General features: G+C 33.4%; 1 pseudogene; it reads left to right on the top strand.

The window, feature by feature from the left end:
• Nucleotides 1-16,528: 16,528 nt before the first annotated feature.
• LOC114760582 (protein phosphatase methylesterase 1-like) lies at nucleotides 16,529-24,467 on the top strand (annotated as a pseudogene).
• The last annotated feature ends 667 nt before the right edge of the window (nucleotides 24,468-25,134 follow it).

The raw sequence follows: 25,134 nt of genomic DNA, 5'->3' as shown, positions 1-25,134 counted from the left end.
GAAATCAAACCTATGAGTTCCCGAGTCTAATTAAATGACCAACCAAATAAGTATTTAAGCAATTTAAATTATAGAGCTGGTATCAGGCATCTAAAAATTTGATCAGCCACTGGACTATGAAATATATTTCTGATTTTATATGTTAAACATAATATTATATGTAATATTTTATAAAATATTATTATACAAAATTAAATTTATCGAATGAGTTTAATTTTTGTTTTGTTTCTACTATTAAATATTATTTTTTTTAGTATATGAAATTTGGAGATAAAAAGGTGAGAAGTTGCTTTCTCTTTAACCTAACAATTTAAATAAAAGAAATAATTATGATATGTAATATCCATATACTACCTACCCTCCGATCTTTAATATAAGACCTTGTTTGATTTTTATTTTAGTCCTAAATATAAGATTTCTATCTACTTTGTCTCTTATATTTATATATTTTTTCCAAGATAGTCTTCTTAAAAATAGTAGTTATAACCAATATACTTAATTAGCAAGAATATTTTGAGAAAGGCAACATATATTTGTTACAAATAACTAACTTAACTTCTTTTCTTACTTTTCTTAAACTAGTTAACTAGCTCTTATAATTAAGACTCAAGATAGTACTACATATAATTATTTCAAATTTATTGTTTTTATAATATATACGCGCGGCCATACATCTCGCACCCTTCATTATTAGCGTCTTTTTTCATTGCTTATTATATAGCTTACAAATATGATCTAAATTTTTCAAAAATTTAAAAAGAACATTGACCGGTTCAAAAGTTTTATACCAGTTTGACTGGTTTTTGTTTCCTGATTTTACCTCCAATTATGAACTGAATAATAAATCGATTTTTTATCCAACTAGTTCAATTTGGTTGTTCTGGTCTGATTTTTTTAAATTTTTAATTGATACTGAATATCCACTTACTTAAACAGTAGTCATTATGCATAAATTATAAAAGTTCACTACATGATATAAAACTTCAAAATTGAACTAAAATTACAAATTGCAAAGGCCAGCAAGCAAGTTCTCATGGGAACAGATCCTCTCAACGGCCACTATCTCCTCATCTCTCAGAAGCTTCACATCCAACCCTTTCAATGCATTTGAGCGCTCAAAATCAGACATGTCATGGAGCATTTAGGGTGTGTTTGGATGAAACCAAACCGTGATTTGGAAAAGTGATTCTGGAGAATAGATTCGGTGAAGAATAGATTTTATAAAAAAGTGATTCTGAGAAGTGAGAGTGTTTGGATAGTTATTATCAGGAGCACTTTTTATATATACAAATTACTAAAAAAAAACATAAGTTAATATGATAATTACAGAAAAAATAGATTTTATGATATATTTTAATTTGAAGGAATAAAATTGTTAATAATATATTTTTTACCAACATAATTAATAATACATAAGATAATATAATTAATAAATAATTAATGTGTATATATATTTATAAAATATAAGATTAAATATGTTTATCAAAAAATATGTTTATAAAAAAAATAACAAGATATATATCATATAGGCTCTCACACTCTCCTTTTTTTCTCCAAAAGCAAAAAAATTTTGCTTTTTCCAAAACCATGGTTTTGGTTTTTAGAGGGGGTGTTTGGGTGATTGACATCCCAAACCATGGTTTGGGTCCCCAAACCATGGTTTGGGGTGTCACCCAAACACACTCTTAGGGGGTGTTTGGATAAAAACCAAACCATGGTTTCAGAAGTGCTTTTACGGATTACGAAGTAAATATGTGGAGGAAATTACCTCGTTTTGCGGAAAAGTACTTCTGAAACCATGATTTTGGGTTTCCCAAACACCCCCTTAAAGTCACATCGAAATCCATCTTCGTCCTTACCCAAGGTAAGGTGTTCACTATTCTTAATATAAGTTATTTGTGACGTATTTTTGCATCTTAAAAATGCATTAAAGTAACAAAATTTTTTAATTCTACCCTTACTGCTATGATCGTATTTATAAGGTAAAGAAAGAGTTTTTCTTGATCCTATTCATCTTGTTAAATTTTTAGTATGAATGAATGATTTTGTTCTTTATTTATTATAGTGTAAATGATTATTTTTTAAAATGTGTTTATATTAAATAGGAATAAAGTTGGAAGATTATTATATTTTAAGGAAAAAAATTAATGTAATTTAAGATTTTTCTTAATTTATATGAAATATGTTGAAATCCACTAGAGAATTATTAAAGTTTTTTCTCTTTCTCTTTCTATATTTACTAATCATTCCCATATCTCTCTTCTTTCTCTTTTTCCAGTAAGAATTAAACAAAGATAAAATTAAAAAACAAGTATTAAATATGTTACAAGTGACTTAATTTATAATCAAAACTTTTTTCCGACTTAAATTTGGGTGTAGAGTGGCACATTACATTTCTTCCTCCGAATCTTCGCCCTTCTATTCATCTCTCTTCCTTTATTTTTTTTTTTACTTGTTGAACGCTTAATTCACTTAAACGAATTTTTCCCCAGTTTTTTTTAGTGCGTCTCTGTCAACCATTGGATTTTGAGTTCTCAAAATTGTGATTAGAATATTCCCAGAAACTCCTAAAATTGCTAGCCATTTTAGGGGGAATCGTGCTCATCTTAGAATGAGTACCTAAAGCTTATCCTAAAAGATGATCCTTAAAGAGAATTCTAAAGTTTTCTTTTTCACTCAGCTGCCAGTATGATAGTATCAACTAGGTTTGTGTATAGGCAGGGCATGATCCCTGCCTGATACCAACCCAAAAGATAAGCGAGCTACAAAATCCAGTCCGATACCTGTCCTGTCCAATAGAAACCAATGCTATTTTGGACTGAGTTATTGTGGGCTGGGCAGAGTGGGCTTTCCTTACCCAAATTTATAACTTGAGTCATGAAATTACCGTATGTCTTAACAGATATCCATGCTTTAAGAATTTAACAATATCCATAATTTATTAAAAACAAGACAATAAAAAAAATTGTAATTAAAGTCTTAAAGTCCAAATGCACAAAGTTGAGAAAATAACAAAACATATAAAAAAAATACAAGCTATATTAACATGTTCAATTATATTATTAACTTATAGTTTAATATAATTTATAGAGATCTATATATTACATTCAAATTGGTATAATTAGTATCATTTTATGATATATGACGTAATATCAATATAAAAGTTAAAAGACAATTATAATACATAGCAAGATAATTTTAAAAAGTTAAAAAATGTGGTTTTTTTCCTTAAAAAAACTAGAACTTTAAAAATATAAAGTCTAATAATATAAGGGAATAATGTTCTTTTTACGTATTAAAATATAATAAAATATGGTATATTAATATTACACTATATATATATTATAATATAAATAATTATATATATTTCAGGCATAGCCAAATGGGCATGGTTGCATGCCATGCCCGTGGCCCGACCCTGCCCATGAATAGCCCGGCTTGAAAATGTCTATTTTTTTCTTCGGGCTTTTTTTTTTGTGCAGGGCAGGATATTTTTTTGGTAGGCTTAGGCGGGTATATTGGGTTACTGGGCCTCATGAACGCCCCCAGTATCAATCTATTTTTTTTTTAATCAGCAGTCTAATTCAAACCGTCATAAACAATTTGGAGGGACTAATCCCATGTCTGGATGGAGAGAAAATGGGGAGGAAAGGAAATGAACGAGAAAAATAAGGGAAGAAATGAGTTTTTTTTTTTCCTGTTTGAATGAGGAGAGAGAGAAAAGAAAAGTAAGAGAGAAAATGGAATATAAGACCGGTTTATTTTTTCTATAACTTTTTTCTCCACGTATAGAGAGAAAATAAGAAGAAAACTCACATTTCTTTATGTCCTCCTTAAATATAGTCTAATAATATCACATCCCACTTTTAAACTACGATGAAGCCTCTCTCGCTTTTGCAAAAGCATCGACTAATGTGCTCTAGGAATGTCTGTTTTCTTATGCAGCATTCAACACAAAAAATCATGGCTTATCGGCTTATCTTACATTATTCCATGAGTATATTCAATGCCTGGGAGATTATATTAATCGCTCACTTTTCCTTTCTTTCTTCCATTCAATCTCATGACTCAATATTTATTTTGTGTCTTTAATCTTTACCACATGATAGTTTTTGTGGTCATGCTTACTGTTCTGTAAATTGCAGCATGTCATTGTTGGTGTCGAAAAAATTGAAGGCCGGGCAAAATTGGAGACTCTGCATTCTTATTCTGATCCAATTTATTTTGCCAAAAAGTTGGCAAAGGTAAACTTTAAATATAGAGTGTAGTTTGCAGTGCCTTAAGATGACAAGACAATAACTCTGTTGCAATTATGCATGGACTTATGGTAGTCATCAATTAAATATATCTAAATAGTACTATTTTTTATCATTTAGATTGCTTCAGATGATCCAATTGATTGGATGAAGCAGCCTCTAAGATATCCAATGTTTATTGAAAGCTGCCTTTATTGAAGAACAATCTATCATACATAAGCATTTGTCTACCAATTTGTCCTCTAACGCTGACATGAATGAACCCATGATAAGTTGTATTGTACTACTTCTGATCCTAATTATAAGAGTTAGTTGACTAATTTGAAGAAATTAAGGAAAGAAGTTAAATTAGTTATTTGTCATAAATAGGTGTTGTCTTTCCTAAAATATCCTTACTAATCAAGTGCATTAACTAGAACTACCATTGTTAGAAGAATTATCTTGAAAAAAAATACATAAATATTAGAGACAAAATAGACTGGGGTCTTATATTTAGGACTAAAATAAAAATCAAATAAGATATTATATTAAGAATTGGAGATAGTATCAGGTTTGGTGAATTTTCAATCGCTTTGTAAAGATTAGTTAGCCAGCAGGAATAAATCTAGATAACTTTACTATTGAACAAAATATAAGTTTTTATCATATTGAAGAAAATACAATTTGCTGCTGTATTAAACAAAATAAGCCTTGATGGATTGAAAAAAAAAAAAAGAGCAAAAACTCAGCTTGATGATATAGCCAGTTTTGTTACACACAAAAAAAGTCAAACTCTTAAGAATACTTGAGATAAATTCTTCCTAGGTTATTTTGCTGATTATCAACTGCTGGATTGAATAACGGAAATGTTAGATTTTGAATTGCCATCACAGGTAGTGGTTATCTTATCCTCCATGTCAACTAAAAATTGCTGAAACTGCAGAAGATGGACCTTGATTTGCTAAAAACCGATTGGAGATTGTTAAACCTGTTATAGAAATGGTGATTTGACATAAATGGTTGGGGATTTGACAAAAGAGGAGCATTAATTTGATGGTCGAGATTATACAAAACAAGAGGTGAGAATGCGACTTTAAAAGGTGCATGAGATGCCTCTTTCTACTATTTTGGATTCAGCTATCATTTTCGATACAAATGGAAAATATGTTGAAATTTATTATGAAAATAACAATTAAAGAAATGATATTAAGAAAAGTGTGCTTTATAGAAGTAATATTTATCATGTTTAACACTGCTAGATTTCAATCCAATTTAGGCATGCAAATTTTTATAAATGCAACATTACCAATTTTACCTTGATTTACAGAAAAAAAAATACTTATTTGACTATTTTCCTCTTCTTAATATAAAATATTTTAATTTTTTTAAAAAATAATTATTATATAGAATATTTAAATACCATTTTTCTTGAAAATATTATCCTTTTATGTTTATATTGAAATACTGTTCATTGTATCACAACTCAATTTGAACATTATAATCAGGGTATTTATGTCATATAACCACTTCAACTCATTTCCCCAGCTTTTTAATTGCCTTGTACCAAACTTCCAATATTCAAATGAATAAGGTTTTTCCCTGCCTACCAAATTACAATCTAAAAATTCTTTTTTTTTATTTTCCTAAAAAAATAGCCTCAGCCTATTAAACATGACCATGAGAAGATCAATCCTCTAACAAAGCATTTATAGCTGCAAGTTTTTGCCTACTTCTCTTATTAGTTTTGGTGACTCAAGAATATTGTGCTTTTTTCCCCACCAAGTGTCACAATATTGTGCCCTTTCCCCACCAAGTGTCACCAGCAAAATAATCATGCAAATGGTATTACTATGTAATAAAAAAGATAAAACACTTGGGAAAATCAAAGATGTTGATGAAATCTATCGATTAATCTGCTAATTCTCACAATCAACTTTTAACATAAAGTGCTAAAAATCTCAAAATAACATACACACACATATTGCAAAATAGAGGTTTATTAATTACCATATATGTGTACTCTTTCGATCCTTAATATAGGATTTAATTATTGAGTCCATTTTAGTTTTAAATATAAAACCTATTTATTATATTTATCAATTTTTTTTAAATGACACTTATCTCCTCAAATTATAATCAAGTAGAAGAGAAAGGAGAATATTAAGAAAGATGGTTACGATATTTTATAAAAAATATATCATATTTTTTATAATTAACTACTCCTCCAGTCCTTAATATAAGACCCATTTGACTAATTTGATTAGATTAAGGAAGTTAGGTAAGTTAGTTAATTATAAGAAATATGACATGTTTTTTCTAAAACACCATGATCATCTTTCTTAATATCTTTCTCCCTCTTCTACTTGATTATGGTTGAGGAAATATCTATAGAGGTAATTTAGAGAAAATTGATAAATATGAAAAATGTGTCTTATATTTAGGACCAAAATCAACTCAACAATTAGGTCTTATATTAAGGACCGGAGGAGTAACTTAACTTTTTTAATTTAATCAAATTAATTAAACAAATATTATATTAAGGATTAGAAAAGTATTTTTTTTGGGCTAAAAATTATAGCTGCATGTCCTCTACCCACTACGATGAGATGAGGACAAGTCCTCTCTTATGCCACGAAAAGACAAGAAGAAATAGATTGAACCATTAATTTTCAAGCTGTGTTTTAACATTAGAAACCAAGACAGCATGTATTAGAATTTAAAGATGGGGAGGAATGGAGGATGAGGAGAAAAATTAAAGCATTCCTTTCTGCTATAAATATAACAAATTAGATAATTAATTTGTAAACGTTAAAAAAAAATTTAATTATTGTAAAAAATGTGATTTTCAAATTCCAGATTAATCTTGTTTATTACACTTTAATAGTAGTTAACTACACTTGAAAGGCAAATGATAACACTTTTTTATTGTAATTCCTAATTTAGGATTTTGAAATTTAAGAGATTTTTTTTGGGGGAAATTTTACTATTTTTCTAAAGTATCCATTTTAATCATTTGCATTAAAAATTACTCATTTGATTAAAAAAAATTCTTTAATATATACAACCAATAGAGAATTTAAGAAAAAAATTTTAAATTTAAAGGACAAAGTAAATTGAGATTTTCCATTCAGAATTAAAATAAACTTTTTTACTCGTTCTTACATTTAAGACTAAAAGGCAATATTTCTTTAGCTTCTAACTAATAATGAAATGCACGCTACAGACTTGAGAGCATGAACAAGAAGAGCTTTAATGGAACCTTGCATGTCTCCACTGAACTGGAAGATGAAAGAGGACGTCCGACATCTCTTAAAGAATAAAGATTGTTCCCATGCTGAAAGACTGCTGGAGGCACGTGACCAAACCAGATTTTTGAGACACTTTCAGGAGGCTGGATTGGGAAGACAAGATCAAATGATGAAATCTTGTGAGGGAAAATTGGACAGAATTTCACTAAGCATATGCCTTGGAATGTTTTGTTGGTATGTGCTGGGATATATGATGCTTTAAATGTAAACAATTTCCCTCTTGAGGAGTCAAGTCAAGTAATACTAGATTTGTTTTTTGAGTTATCAAAAAAGCAAAAATAGATTTAGAAGTCCAGAATAATTATTGGTTTTTAAAGGAGACTAAGAACACATCACTAGCGATGAGCACTTGGTTATTCGATTCGGTTAACAATGATAACCGAATTAACTGAATAACCAAAATGTACATATTTACAAAACCGAACCGAAACTGAAGTGCAACAACTAACCGAACCGAACTAACCGAAATAAATTCGGTTCGGTCAGCTAGTTTATTCAGTTAGTGGGCTTTTTGATAGCCCAAACACTAATAATCTATTTTATACAGTAGCCTTATAACATAAGCCTGTATAAACATAATAAAAATCCAAACACTAATAATCTATTTGATAGCCCACACAAGATCCAAAAGAGCAAACACTAATAAAGAGGCCTGCGTTCTCATTCTCAACTCTCTGACCCCTTTCACCTGTATAAGGGAAGGCTAGGACTTAGAATCTTTTCTGGCTAGCATACCAATTTTGATTTGTCATCTCTGCTTTATTTTAAGTTTTTTAATTCTCTTTTGGAGTAATTATTCATCGTTTTAATATGAGATCTGGTGCAATCAATGTGGTCTAATTATGAAAATGGATACCGCCTTCGAGTAAAAGTCAATATATGACCTCAAAATTTAAAGCAGCATTCAGAGATAGATTTCTATTTTTACGCGCTGGTTTTGTTTTAGAAACTCTCTTTGCTGGAGATTCAACTTATTTGTTTTCCAGAGAATAACAAAATTTAACCATTGTTGCTTAATTATCTACAAAATAAATAATTGTCATTTTAAAATTGTGCATACATATATTAAGAAAGCCAATAAAAGGCCGATCAAAAAGAAAGAAAATAGAGAAAGATTAAAAAAATAAAAAAAAAGTTTTTTAATAAATTTTGGTTATACGGTTATAACCGAAATATCTTAAGAGACATCGAATTGAACACCGATAATCAAAATAATTAACGGAAAAGAAAAATAAAAACCGAATTAAGTTCGGTTCAGTTCGGTGTTCAGTTACGGTTTGGTTTTGCGCATCCCTACATATCACAATATATCTAGAGCAGGTGTCCACTGATTACCATAAGATTTTTGTTTTGGTTTTATACAACTTTAATACACACAAAACATGTTAATGATAAGCTACAGTTTGAGAACTCGTCCAAACATAAAGGGTGATGTTATTATTGAAACAACTTACTGTTGACGATTATCGTAAGATTCGATGTGGATGGGTCACAAAAAAGTGGTGTTGGCAAACGTGGTTGAGGCATTAGAAACTACAATCTAATGCAGGAATGGATTTTCGGATTTAGCACAAGTATTGGTTTGGTTTCATTACTTTATGACTTAAATTTTAAGAATCAATTCTGGCTTACGAATAAAGGGTAGAAAGGTTAAAAATGATACTCCTCTAGTCCTTAATATAAGATATATTTAACTAATTTGATTAAATTAAGAAAGTTAAGTAAGTTAGTTAATTATGAGAAATATGATACTACCTCCAGTTCTTAATATAAGATCTCATCTGACTTTTATTATGATCCTAATTATAAGACCTCAATCCACTTTGTCTCTCATATTTATGCATTCTTTTCCAAGATAGTCCTTCTAATTAGAGCCGGCAATATGGGTTGAGCCCGCGGGCTCAACCCACCAACCCACCACTTGATAAAATTAGGACCGTTTTTAAAATGGAAGTTTTGAGCCCATAACCGCCAAACCCAAACCCGCGGCGGGCTAACCCGCAGGGTTGGTGGGCCAACCCGTTTAACCATATTTTTTTTTGGCAAATTTTTCCCTTTGCCTCTTAATCTCTACACTCTTAGCCTAGTCCACAGTGCAACAGTGAGCAGTCCATGTCCAATAATCTAACACGGCAACACCAACACGGTCTCATTTTCACATTTTGCTTGCGTGTTGCACTCCTTCCAGACTCCCAACTCTCCTAGACCCAGTCTCCTAGTCGCCCTCGGCTAGTCCTAACTCCCAAGTCCCAAGCCCCAAGCCCCAAGCTCTCTGCTCTTTGTCTTTGCTTTGCGCCTTTGCCCTAGCTCATGAGTGATGATTGAGCACTTGATAGTTGATACTTGATAGTGATTTGTGTAGTGACATTGTGTTTGTGACTTTGTGGTAGTGTTAATTTGGATTTATGTTTTAATTTGAGATGTTTGTTAAATTATTAAGGACATATCATGTTCATTTAATCATATGTTTAATATTTTGATATATTTGAAACTTGAAACTTGGAACTTTGGATGGGTTCCATGTTTTATTTATGATAATTTCTATTTGTATGTTTTATTTTAGGTAGTTAGGAATTTGAGACTTTGAGTAGGTTTTATTAAAAAAAAAAAAAACAAAATTTGGCGGGCCGGGTTGAAAAAATTTCAGCCCGTCAGAAAGCGGTCCTAAAAAGCCCAGCCCGCCAAGCTTCAAACCCGCCACGGGCCAACCCATAATCGGCGGGTTGGCCCATATTACCGGCTCTACTTCTAATAATGGTAGTTATAACCAATAAACTTGATTAGCAAGGATATTTTAGGAAAGACAACATCTATTTATTACAAATAACTAACTTAACTTATTTCCTTAATCTTTTCAAATTAGTGAACTATCTCTTATAATTAGGACCGGAGGTACATAGTATGTTTTTTTCTAAAATATTATAATCATCTTTCTTAATATCCTCCTTCCATGTCCTACTTATTATGGTTGAGGGAGTATCAATGGGGATAATTTAAGAAAAATTGATAAATGTGATAAATATGTCTTATATTTAAGACCAAAATTAACTTAATAATTAGGTCTTATATTAAAGACTAAAGAAGTAAAAATCTTTACAAAATGTACTGAAGTGATCAACCTATTTACTACAGAGGGATTGGTGTTGTCCACTCTTGACTATGCACAAAGTCATTTGCTTCGAAATTCATGTCAAACATTATTTTGGACAAAATTAGCATTTTAGGTTTTAAAAAAAATCAGTTTTGACATGCTAAACATATCCTATGTACAGTATTAAATAATTCCAACAAAATTTGTCACTAACCTTAAACTCAACTCTTTTACTAACTTCAAACAACGATTGTTCTATGTCATTTGTGTGTTTGGATGAAACCAAACCGTGGTTTGGAAAAGTGATTCTGGAGAATAGATTCTGTAGAGAATAGATTATGAGAAAAAGTGATTCTAAGAAGTGAGAGTGTTTGAATAGTTATTACCAGAAGCACTTTTTACATGTGGAAATTACCAAAAAGGGTATAAGTTAATATGATAATTATATAAGGGATATATTTTATGATATATTTTGATTTGAAGAAATAAAATTGTTAATGAAATTTTTTTTAACAATTTAATTAATAATATATAATATAATATAATTAATACATAATTAATATGTGTACATATATTTATAAAACATAATATTAAATATGTTTATAGAAAAATGATTTTTTTATAACAGAAAAATATTAATTTTCTTTAAAGATTTTAAACGTGAAATCCCATAACATTTTTTCACAACTACTTTTTGTAATAACATACTATATGTATAATAACCTCTGATGTTTAATACAATTAATTAATTAATTGTCACCACACATATATATTCATAAAATATAAGAGTGAAAATATTTTTAGAGAAGATGAATTATTTTGTTGCAAACATAAAGTCATGTATTTTTCATGAAGATTATAAACATAAAATGGGATGATATTGTTTGATGAAATAGAATAAACACGTCTTAAAACAATTTATTAATTATTAAAGTAAGTAATAATTAGTTTGAGAATATAAGATATAATATTAATAAAAGAAATATAAATAAAGAAGTGTCATAATCATTAAGATGATGCATCGATACAAAGCATTTGTAATAGGTTTTGTTTTTAACTACATATTACAATCTATGATAAAAGGAAATAAATAAGACACGACTACTATCCTCGTATTGAATTAACAAGTTCGTCTCTTATGCTGTCACGAACCTGAGCCATGTAAGATGAAGATTGAATTGACGAATGTATACGTGAAAATCCAACCCCATCATCATCATCTTCTGCATAAGTACCTTCTTCTTCCAACTGAACGAATCCAGGATCAGTAATAGATGTCGTTCTAATAAAATTATGTATAGCCATCGTTGCACAAACGATTTTAACTTGTGTTTCATACTCATAGGATGGCATGTTTTGTAAGATTGCGAACTTTTTTTTCCCAAACTCCGAAAGTTCTTTCAATTGTACTTCTTAAACTTGAATGGAAATAATTAAAGATCTCATTGTCATTTTCAAACCCAGATGTCCTTCGAAAATCAGGCAGATGGTAACGCTCCTGTCTATATGGGCCGAGATATCCATTCGGTGTTGGGTATCCAGCATCCACCAAATAATATTTTCCTATATAAAAAAATGAAATTATTGTAAATTATGTTTCTATTGTTAAGCTAAATATAAAAAAATGTAGGAAATAAAAAAATACCTTCAGGTGGATGGGGAAAGTTCATTGAAGGAGTTGTGAGGGCATGATCAAATATCCGAGCATCATGTGCGCTACCTTCCCATCCAGCCAAGACAAAAGTAAAACACATGTCCCAATCACAAACCGCCATGACATTTTGTGACACTGTTCCTTTCCTAGAGATAAATTTAGTTTGATCTGTTGCATTGACAATACAGGAAACATGTGTGCCATCAATTGCTCCAATAGCATGTTTAAAAAAAGGCCAGTATTTACCAAACCAAATTTTTGTATGAACATGCCGGAATGTTGGATCTTTTGGTTTGATATTAGACATGGCAAGTCTACAGCATGCCATTAGGACATTATGAAAATGTCTGCTAATTGTCTCCCCTGAATGTTGAAATCTTTATTGTTGCATTCTGCTACTAAGTGCATGGCCAACGGTATGTAAAAACATTGCAACTGATTCATGTAACCCTATATTTTTAGTTTCTTTCAGACCATGTTGTTGCAATTGTTCCACCAGACTTAAGAACACATTCCGTTCCATCCTAAACATGTTATAGCAACGACTGGGGTTGCCATGTAAAACATCCCTTACCCATAAGCAACCTGTATAAGCACTTGTATGCCGAGGCTCCTTACACAAGTTCAAAGTAGCGTATGCACCAACCAATGCTGCAACTTTGTTAACCCTTTTTTTTCGTCCCTTAGCATGCTCTTCCACATGTTTAATTTCATCATCCATATTCGTTTTATCCTGTGCACATACACATAAAGTTTAGAATTCCTACGTAGAAATTACGAAACATTTATAAAAGTTACAGAGTTGTCTGATTCATATAACAATCCACTAGTCACATAAAACGATACACATATGGAACTGTCTAATATAATAAACAAGTCATAAATCCCTAGTGTAAAACTCCAAAATAGGCAGAAGTTGTTCCTTCTGATCCTTCAGAGCTGCATACATTTCCCGTGCCTTCGGCCGTTCCATAAGGAGTTGTGTGCACCGTCTAAAGAAATCAGGATCACTGACAACTTCAGGAACTGTTTTGAGGTGAGACAGGACTCCCCTAATTGAAATCTCATAAGCACGCGCTTCTTCTTCCAACCTTCTAGCTTCTTCTTCCAGCCTTCTAGCTTCCACTCGTGAAATGACCTCATTTCCACGCTCGGCCTCAAAAATATTTGTTTAAGCAATCTTGCTAAGTGCATCTGCTATTTTCATAGAGGGAGATGTGCGTTTTTTCTTGACTTCACTCTTTTTTCTAACCCCCAGTGAGCTACTAGGTCGACTCCTACCTCTGCTTGTACCCCCACCACTGTTATCCTGCCTCAATTCAATGTTGCCTCCACTACCTCCACTATTATCATTGAAGTTCACTGTGTTAAATTCTCCACTTATACCAGTTGGTGCACCTAAAATTTCATTACTATCTCCGGACCCTTCTTCCAAATCTTCATTCGGTGTTCCTTCACTTGGAAGTGTCATGGAAGAAGGTGCCCATGCTTGTGGTCCAATTGCAGCCACACTCCCGAACAGTTGAGTTAATTGATCCCTAAATTGAAGTCCTCTTTCTCTAAATTTTTCATAGTTTGGAACTTCCTGCACATTAGACACCAATAACATCATAAAATATTCACAAAACAGTAAATATGCACAAAACATTAACAGGCAAAGAAAATGTAAGATCAAAAGGTTCAAAAATTATCCTTATTTTCCTCTCCCACCAATCATCAGTTGTACTGACAGTATTCCTTTCAGTATCCCATCCCAATCCTGTCTCGCGAAGCAGCCTATCCCATGTCTGCCACTCCTTTCGTAGGGAATCATATTTATTCTTAAACTGAGATTTTTCATACACTCTCCCAGTTTTGGCAACAAACTTATCACCAAGAATATCCCAAGCTTTCTTTGTTAAGCTAGTACCCTTTCTTTCCCCTTGTTGCACAAGTTCAATGCACAGGTCAAGAAACACTTTAATGGTTCTTAGATCCCAAAAAGCTTTCACTGTATCCTTACCCATTATGCTATAGCACAATTACAGCTCTTCAGTCATCACAAGTTAATCAACCCAAAATCATATGAAATAACAAAAATCATATTGTCTACTGTAATAGATGAAAAAGTTGATCACATTTTAAATCTCTTTTTCTTCCAACCAAACCAAGTGTGACAAAAATTAACAAACACAAGAAAATTCTAATTTTACATAGTTGGAAAAAATACACCCCCTCCTTTCTAAACTTCATTATCTGTTTTTACTTCAAAATACTAAAACTTTTAAAACGTCCAAAATAACGTGTTAATTAAATATACTTTTTTTTCTTAACTATTGTAGAAAGACGATTGGAGGCCAAAGTAATAAGAATAACCATATTTGAACTATCATGCACTATAAATCATCTCGTACTTAACCTTTGAATAACTGTGTGTTACGAATATATTTGAAAAAAATTCGTTCATCTGTGTAATTAATACAAATGTTCATGATGAACGCAATAATATTATAAAGCACATTATTGTTTTTAAAAAATAACATGTTGCACAAGCCTTTCATAATATTTTTTAAAAATTATATCCTTATCAGATTTGTCAACTGAAAATAAAAAAAAAACTACCAACATAAACCTCTGACCAAAATACAAATCACTTCCTTCAATATATATACATGGATTTCAGTTGTGATTTCATTTTTCCTCACTCTCAAAAGTTGGCCATAAATTTATCAAAATCCTTAATACAACAGTACAGGACAATACAATTCTTATCTCATCCCAAATCAGATCAACTCTTAACAAATAATGTTAATGAATTTACTTTTAATCACAAGTACTATCCACGGCAAAAAAAAAAAAAACCAAAGTCTCGACTTCACAGGCTTCTTCTCCGGGGAAATCTGGACAGAAAAAACGATCCCACGCCAAGCAACAACAGGAAAAACAACTTGCATTGAATTTATATAACAATTGCCAGACTTTCTCATCCATATATGTCCCCTGCCTCCAGAACCAGACATTGATTACCAGAATCTGTTCCCTCTTCGTTTCATAAAATCAGAAGCAATTTACCAAACGAAGCAATAATGATATCATTCCTTCGAACAACAAAAATCTGGTTCAACAAATTCAAAAATTGAACCGAGAGGAAGCTTGCAATTCGAAGAGGATATACAGCCAAATCATTCCAAATCAACATACCACAGTCAAAATACTAATAGCCACGGTTCTAAAAAAATTCATATGACTTGCAACCGGATGACAGACTGAAAACAGAGGAGGGACTGAACCAGAACCACTGAACCAGAACCATAAGCAAGAAGCTGATAGATCGATGAATGGAGGAAATACATGAGTGAACAAAATTTTTAATATCACCAGAGAGAGCTAACCTGAGTACAAGATCTGACCAACCGAACTACACAAGCCGACCTCACCGGGCGAACTGAAGAACGAAGATTGGAGACAGAGGATGGATGGATCGGACTACCCAACGCTTGCTTTGGTTTTGGCGAGCCGAGAAACACACGACCACCCCTGTTTTCGCGAGGCCAGGACGATCTCACCGGTGTCGAGTTTCAAGCAGCGACGGCGAAGAGTCGAGCTGGCGAAGAGGCGAGCTGGCGATGAAGCATGGCCGAAGACGCGACCTGATGATGAAGGGGCGAAGAGACGAGCTGATGATAAGGGGCGAAGGGTCGAGCTTCGAGCTAAGTCTGATCGTTCGGCGAAGAGGAGGAGTGTCGGCCAGCGAAGAAGAGAAGGATCTGGGGTGTTTTTGGAATGACTATTGCCTACTGGAGCCATCCCAAAATTTTTTTCCAGAAGCGAATAATATTAGCTTCTGGTGAAACCATGGTTTCACCGGGTGAAACCAATGTTTCATCTTAAACCACGGTTTACAATTTTCATGGGCCTGTTTGGATGACATTTTGGGCAAACCATGGTTTGGGCTTCCAAACCATGGTTTCCAGTGTCATCCAAACAGGCCCTTGATCTAACTTTTTATAACGATTGTTTGGTTAGCTTATTCTTACGTGGCACCTGACTATGCAATCCTTGTTTATCAAGAACTAACTAGAAAACATTTTGAAAAATATGAGGATAATTTTATAATAAAAGTAAACTGGAGGGACTAGATTGAAATTTGAAATTGTCGGCCAAAAAGGATTAAAAAAATTATTTTCCTTTCCTTTAAAAATATGAAGTTAAGGCAGCAAATATTTTTAATTGGCGAGAAAAGAAAAAGGACAAACTGGTTGCTCGCGAAGTGCACTGTGCAACTTTGATTTGGTGATTGCCACAATCGTGCTGGAGTTTGAAAGTGTGAGATGGATTCTTCCAATCTGAGTTCACTTCCTGAAGATGGCGCTGAGGATCCTGCCCAAGGGAAAGATCAACCCGTGTCTGCTTTTGCCTCTAAACCCCATCGCCCACCATCTCAGTAGATTTCTTAACACTTTCTCTATGCTTTTCCTTTTAAGTTCGCAACGATCATGCGACGTCTGTTGTGTGCATTTTTTGATTCTGTTTTTTTGTTTTTGTTTTTTGGGGTTTGAATTTATGCACTTTTTTCTCATCTCATTTTGGTGATTGTATTCATTCTTGTAGGAGTTCATCCGAAAAGTACTCACCCGTAGATTGGTCGGTGTATTTCGACAAAGAAGATGACGTTAAAATTCCGGACTCAAATGATGTTAGTCTTGAAAAAAAGAGAAAGCTTTTTCTCCCCTGCTGTTACTGTATTCCTTACGCCCATTCAGATAAATATTCTTCTTGACATCATTTTTTGTTCTCAAATATTTCAGGTGTTCCATGTCTACATGGCAGGATCTGAGGGGCCGGTTGTATTCTGTATACACGGTGGTGGTTATTGTGGGTATGCTTAGCCATTGCTGAACAGTCTATTATTCATATATATATATATATATATATATATATATATATTGGCCTTATAATTCATGAAGCGTGATTGATCATGGGAATTAGATTGACGTCGCTTTCTTGGGGATGCTGGTTTCTTAAATCAGGAATTTATTTAATGAAGTTAGATGTTAAAGTCAAGTAAACTGTTCTCAAGTTTTCATGATAACATGTAGTTATACGTGCTAGTCCTGCGTGTGAAGGAAAAAGGGAGAATAAGAAATTTAATTGTTTAATATTATTTGAATCAGGAAGATGTTACAGTACAAAAGGTCCAATGTTATTACTAGAATCCCATGATCTGGAGAACTAGAATAGGAAAGAAACAACTCCCTCGTACGAGATCTGGAGAACTAGAATAGGAAAGAAACAACTCCCTCGTACGAAATCCTTTTAGTGTCAATAGATGTGCTTTCTTGGGAGAATTTTTGTTTGTAGTTCCCATTTGTAAGGGTGTCAACTGGATCACACCCCAAAATCCTAGTTTAATACAATAGATTTAGTGTTTAGGGTGTACATTCTTTGAGAGCTGACAATATCTTTCTTTGACCTTGTCATTTCCACTCCTAGTTAAACTTGTAGAGTCCCAAGGTAGTTAACTTCATATTCTTCGGCTGGAGCTTCGTTTAGCTTCTAAGATTTGATCAGTGCAATCACTTGTGAGTTGTGCTCATGGGGAGGATCAGCCTTTATCTCATGGGCTATCCTCTTCCTGTAGACAGTATGTCCTTCTGCTGTTTGTTATTATTCTGGCCAGGAACTAGTTCAAAGTTCAGATTTGGTTGCAGTATGGTAGTAGTGGGATCATGGTTGTTGGTATTGGGTATGATTGGGATAGATTCAAGAATTTGAGGAAGGTTCATTACAACTATGGAGAAAGGACTGTCCTTGTCAAAAAAGTGAAACCTTTGGCCGGTAGAATGATACTTGAGAGAAGCCTACCATTTAAGATAGAGAATTAGATGACAAGGAATGACATTTCTTCAGTAAACATTATCAAGGTTTAAAAGATGTGAGCCCTAAGAGACATTAGATATCTAATTTACATCGGTCATGGCTTTATGAGTGACTTTCAGAAATTAATTATTTGGAATGGGGATTGCCAATTTAAATTTCTGAATGGAATTCAAATAACATCTTAATCTTTATGCTTGCTTTGAAGATCACAGTAACCTGCTCTAGAACTTAATTCCTGAAATTTAGGACTCTCTATTATTATGATGATGATGATCTTCATCATCATCTTGCATAATGTGTAAGGATATGTGAGTAAGTTCAAATGCAAAATTATCTAATATATATTCACTTCCAAAAGTATTTCTTCTTTTTATATTCTCAACTAGATCTAGATGTCTAGACATGAAAATTGTGAGGTACTTAAAAAGTTTTTATCAATAATTTTGCCTGGAGATACACATATACTATTGTTACACTTTTTAAATTGCAGTCATGCATACAAGTATATAGGTAGTCAGATATAAAGTTTGATTTATTTCTGTGGAGTCTGCATTCTGATGGAGCTCATCACCTAATTCGATTACAGGCTTTCATTTGCTTTATCAGCTAGTAAAATTAAGGAGAAGGCCAGGGTTGTTGCCATGGACTTGAGAGGTCATGGGAAGTCATTGACAGATAATGATCTTGACTTATCTATTGAGGTACAAGAGACTAAACAAATTAAATCTGGCTTGTGTTTAATGTTCAGCCAATAGTTTTGGATCCTGCTCAAGTCCTTATATGAATTATCATGCCCACTTTTTCCCCCCCTTCAGACTCTGTGCAATGATGTATTGGCTGTTGTGAAGGCGCTATATGGAGATTCTCCTCCTGCAATCGTTCTTGTTGGCCATAGGTGGGCTATCTTAAAATTATCTTGCCTTGTTGCAGTTTCATTGACAGTTTTTTCAAGTAGGGGTGGGAGAAATGATGGATTACTAGGAAAGATTTATTTGATTTTTTTTATCAAAGATTTATTTGATGTTTTAGAAATTTGTTTATTAGACTTTCTTAGGTTAATTGCCTGTTTTATGCTTTATTTTTCACACAATTTGAGTTAGGTTTTTCTTTGACGTTGATTTGAACACTGGGTTTATGTATGCTAGGATTAAGTGGTTAATATGGTATTTAGGCTCTATAGATAACCCTAGGTTATTTTAATTGTTAGGCCTTTGACGAATTATTATGGACAAGTATTTTGCCGTTAGTTCTCTCTGTTCTCTCTCTTTTGCTCCCTCCATATTCTTCTTTTTCAACCTTTGCTTCCTTTTCTCTCTCCCGTCTTTCTCCCTTGTCCCACATCATACTCTTATATTTAATATTTCCATTATTCTGTTTACTGGATGCATCTAGTTATCATATAACTGTTTTTTTTTTTGGTTGATATCATTGGAAGAGTTTATCTAACCTAGTTTGGTGTGATTGGTGAAGTTTGTTTTCCTTCTTTTGCTGGCTTAATATCAGTTTACATATGCTCAAACATATATTCATCTTCTTTATTGTCTATTCATTTTCTAGAGGAACTCTTGTTCTCCATTTTTAGTATTTCTTTATTAATTTATTCCTATAAAACATATTGGTGAAGCTAACAGACCTTGCCCTTCCTTTTTTTTTTTTTTTAATTCTTTGGTTCAAAGTATGGGAGGTTCAGTTGCTGTGCATGTTGCTGCTAGGAAGTCACTGTCTAGCTTGGCTGGATTGGTTGTCGTGGATGTTGTAGAGGTTGGCTTCTACAGATGACTTTCTTGCTGCTTAATATTTACACCCCAGGCACTCAAAAGTTGATGTAATAAAATTTCAGGGAACAGCAATGGCTTCACTGATTCATATGCAGAAAATCTTATCAAGCAGGATGCAGCATTTTCCAAGCATTGAAAAGGCTGTAAGTTCTGGGTCTATAGTTCTCTTCGTATCTGTTATCAGGTTGAGTAATCTATTTCTCTTTTGGACCTAATTTTTTCCTAATCAATCTTGCATTGGCTGTGCTTCAGAATTTTAAATTGTCAGCTTTAAATGTTGTGTCTTTTTATGTATTATGCATGTCTTGAACAATATGAGCTCTTGCTTTAGTAACTCCTTGGAAAAGGTATTATAATCTTCAAAGAATTTCACTTGAGCGCTTTGACAAATTTTTTTTTTTTTTTTTTTAAATCTTCATATCTTAATGGTACATGTTGAGGCGAACTGTCTGCACTTTGATTGAGAGAACTTAATTAGCAGTTTTGAGGTAATTGCGAAGAGATATTATGAGTTAAGTCTCATAGTCTTATAAGGTTACGTAAATAGTTGCCAGTGCGCTCGAAGTAACTATTGAGGGGTCGGCCGCTTTTCTCTTTGAGGTTCTGTGTTAGTTGCTAGAAATGAGCTTTATGGAAAGGAATGGAAACTGATAGAGAGGAATTGTATGGTCTTTAATAATGTTTGATATGGCATAAAGAGGAACAGGTGTTTCATTTTCCTAAATGTAAAAGGGCTAGTCAAATAATATACATACTCGAACTTGAGATATCATGCTTAAGTAGAAATAGCCCTTTCCACTAAGATCAATACGTCTTGATTAAAATAATCGTTTTTTAATTACCATTACCAATAATAATAAAAATACTTAGTTTTTAGTACAACAGGAGGCGATTTATGTAAAGAGTCTTGTAGTTTGTTTGTAACTTTGAATGCTGGTTAACCCCTAATAGACGAGACGAATATCAATGGGAAGCCAAATTCTGTCTTCACAAGTTAAAAGTGGTCTTTCACTGATGCAGAAATTACCAAAAAGAAGGAAAAGTCCAAGGTGCTGAAGCAGATTTCTGTTCTTTTATTTTTTAAAATTTATGTTTGTGTCTTTTCTTGTCTTTTGGCTAGTGGTCAAGCCAATTTGATAGGATCCATTTATTTGCTTGCCTAACAAAGCAGAGAAGCTGCCTTATAAACCAACTCGTACCTTAGAAGATTCAGTATTCTTCTCAGTTAAAAATCTATTTTGACATATTATAAAATCCGTGCCCATGGGTTACCTTGATGACTAGGCTATAGGGTGGAAAATTGCTTGTCAAATGATGGTGCCATAATTGATTTAATCTGCCATGGCCTTCACTCTCCTAAAATTTCTCTTACATGTCAGTTTGTTAGTTGACGTGGGTTGAAAGTCATGAATGAAGTCCAAGATATTAGATATTTTTAGTATATAATATCTGGGATTTAATATTTTGATATCTAGCATGTACAACAACAACAATAACAAGCAGCTTGATCCCACTAGGTGGGTCGGCTATGTGGATCGCACGACATATTGTGCTCTATCAAAAACCAAATCTTTAGATAAGTTGTTAACTAGAAGGTCTCGTTTAATGACCTCATTGTGCTTAATTTTCTTCTACTCTTTTTTAAGGAACTCCAAACTCTTTGATCTCCCCTTCTTAGTGGCGCCTCCAATGATCTTCTATGCACATGCCCAAACCACCTCAAATGATGTTCAACCATTCTTTCTTTGATAGGCGCCATACTTATTTTTGCTTTGATAGTTTTGTTTCGAAGCTTATCTTTTATTGTATGACCACACAACCATCTCAACAATCTCATTTGCTACCCTAACTTTATGCTCTTGTTTTTCTTTTAGAGCCCAACATTCACTACTATATAACACAGCTGGTCTCGTAACAGTTCAATAGAATTTTTCATTAAGTTTCTCAGTTATCTTCTTATCACAAATAACTCTGGTAGCTTTTCTCCACTTTAACCACCCAACTTGTATTCTAGAAGAAGCAGCAGCAATAACAGCAACAACAACCTTAACCTATATTCCATCACTTTTTCCCACAATTTTATTGTATGACTCATAAGTTTATCCTTCTGTAGCTTGCACAGTTTTGAATGTCTCCTTTATTCTTGTAAATATGAGCTAAAATGCTTCTCCTCCAATCATCCGGCATATTCTTAGAGAGTAAAATTTCATGAAAAAGCTTGGTTAGCCACACTCACCCTCATCGTCCAAAACATTTCCAAACTTCAATAGGTATACCATCATGCCCAACGGCTTTATGATTGTCCATTTTCTTGAAAGCTGCCTTAACCTCTCCAATACGGATCCTGCAGTAAAAAGTTAATTCCGATCATTTTCATTAATTAGCAAGTACTGTAAGTTCTGAGTCGCAATTGCTTCCCTCATTAAATAACTTGTAAAAGTAAGCCTCCCATCTGTGTTTTAATATCACCATCAGTAACTAGCACTTTACTATCTTCATCCTTTATACACTTTACTTGGTCTAGATCTCTCTTTTTCCTCTCCTTTTGCTTTGCAATCTTGTAAATATTTTTTTCTCCCGTCTTTGTTCTTAGCTCTGATAAAACCTCTCATAAGCTTTAGTACGTGTTTCGCTCACTGCTCTTCGTCTCTTTTTTAGCCAACTGATATTTTTTCTGGTTTTCTACACTATTGCACAAATGTATGGCTTTAAAACAGTCTCTTTTCTGTCTGACTTTTTCTTACACACTCTTATCCCACCACCAAGTCTCCTTATCTCTCTGACCAGGACCTTTGGATTCTCCCAAAATTGCTTTAGCTACCATACGAACCCTTGTAGCTATCTCTTCCCACATCATGTTTGCATTTCCCTGTAACTCCCAAATCCCTTCCTCTAAAAGGGTCCTTTTGAATAACTTCCACTTCTCACCCTTTAACTGCCACCACTTACCCTTGAGTTTTACTACTTGATGGTACTTTTGCCTAATACTCTTAAAACGTACATCAAAGATAAGTACTTTATGTTGGGCAGTTACCTCATCTCTAGGAATCACTTTGCAATTAGTACACAATTTTCTGTCCGGATTCTTAACCAAAAAGAAATCAATCTGTGATTTTGAGGCACTACTCTTGTGCGTGATTAAATGCTCCTCTGCGTCTTAAAACAAGTGTTGACAATCTTAAGATTGTATGCAAGAGAAAAGTCGAGAATAGATTGTCCTCCACTACTAAGCTCCCCAAAACCAAAATCACCATGAGCCTTGCTAAATTGTCCTGCTTCCTTACCGGCATGTCATTAAAATCTTCACCGATAAATTTTTTTTCTTCGAGTAGTATGCTTTGAACCAGCCCTTCCATATTTCCTAAAACTTATCTTTAAGATGTGTCTCTGTCCTACCTGAGGTGCATAGGCACTAATGATATTGATAGTATCCTTTCCAACAACTATTCTTAAAGATATTATTTTGTCTTTAAACCTTTCAACTATGATACCAACACCATTCCTTGCACCCACCTTTCCTGTGTATACTCTCCAAGTTCCTTGGCAACTTCTCCGGTCCATTTGGTTTTTTAGAGGCACAAGATATTAATCTTTCTGACCCTCATAACTCCTACTACCTCCATAGATTTCTCATTCAGCGTCCTAATATTCTAAGTGCCAAATCTAATCTTGGTCTCATGAACTAACTTCTTTAGTTGCCTCCGTCCAAGAGAGTGCGGTAGCCCTCGCTCATTTAACACTACATTTGGGCAACGATGCAGCGGCTCTAGCTCACTTTTTATTGTACTCGAGCCATACAGCGTGTCACTTCTGGGCAACGACCTAGTATTAGCATAATTACTTCGTTGATCTATGTTCATGAGATTCGACGGGTTTTTATGTTGGTTGTCGATGGCCTACCACAACCTTCTCCTTTATCCGGGCTTGGGACAGGCTGTACAATATAGGTGGAGTTGTATTCTACAAGAAGCATTTTATCAATTTCACCATCCTCATGTATAATGGATCTAAAATATTTGATATGTAATCTTTTATTTCATCACATTATCTATCTATTAGGTATTTTATCTAGTATTTAATTATCATCTAGAGATATTAGACAGATTTAACCTAGATTTATTAGAGTTAGAGAAGCAGACTTGTTGCCTCAAAATTTAGTCTCAGTCACTTTTCTATATGTTCAAAATGTGGAATGTTAAATAGCTAGCTCTTGGTTGAAAGTATGCTCGAGTATAATTTAATTCGCATTTTCGCAGTAGTAAAATTTTATGTGAGCTGGAATTTGATTGGTGCAGATTGAATGGAATGTCAGAGGTGGCTCCTTGAGAAATGTTGATTCTGCTCGTGTATCAATTCCTACCACATAAAGTATGATGATTCTAAGAAATGGTGGGTACTTATGTTTTTGAGTTCAATTATGCAGTTTACATTTTGCAAGATGGGTTAAATTCCTCTTGATGGGCAGTGTCAAATCTTAGTTTTGTGTTGCAGTTATGTTTATCGAACACCACTAGAAGAGACTGAACAATACTGGAAAGGCTGGTATGTATAATCTTATTTTGCTGCTAACTGACTATTGAAAAAACATATTAAATGAGAACTGTTGGATGGGGCCAATCCCTAGGCCCATTTCACAAAGTCCTTTTTTTTTTAATGATTTACAGAGTATATTACCATGTATATTTCTCTTAATCATAGGATAATTGGGTTTGATTAGGATTAGTGTTTATTCCCTCACATGATTCTCGGGTGTGTATAGTTGCCCTATACTTTTTTAAAGCCTGGTATTCTGTTTTTTGGTTATGAGAATGAATTTGGTCTTGGAGATGCTCAAAAACGATTGCTTCCATGACACAGTATTGGGAAAATTTTTCAAATGACACAGGGAGAACGAGGCTACAGAGAGTATTTAGTGTATTCTCTGGTCCTTTTGCTAAGGAAATTGTGACGTTAAGTTCAGTTTCAGTTTCACTTAGAAAAGGGCTAGAACTTGTGTTTTCCTCTTTTTGAATTTTAGTTCAGAGTTATAGGCTTGCATTTTCCGGAGTTGGAGCTGTTCTCAAGTACACCTGCAAGTAGCGCCCATGTATCTTCTATAACAGATTATTTTGGGGCTAGAATGAGCGGAATCATTATCAATGTTGGCTGATATTGCACCGATGGCCTACTCTAATGAATATTTCTAATCAAGAGACTCGGCCTTCCTCAA

This window comes from Neltuma alba, unplaced genomic scaffold, assembly GCF_004799145.2.
Source record: "Neltuma alba isolate B1F8T4 unplaced genomic scaffold, ASM479914v2 tig00011002_pilon, whole genome shotgun sequence".
NCBI lineage: Eukaryota > Viridiplantae > Streptophyta > Magnoliopsida > Fabales > Fabaceae > Neltuma > Neltuma alba.
This window is presented reverse-complemented; position numbering and strand designations above follow the sequence as displayed.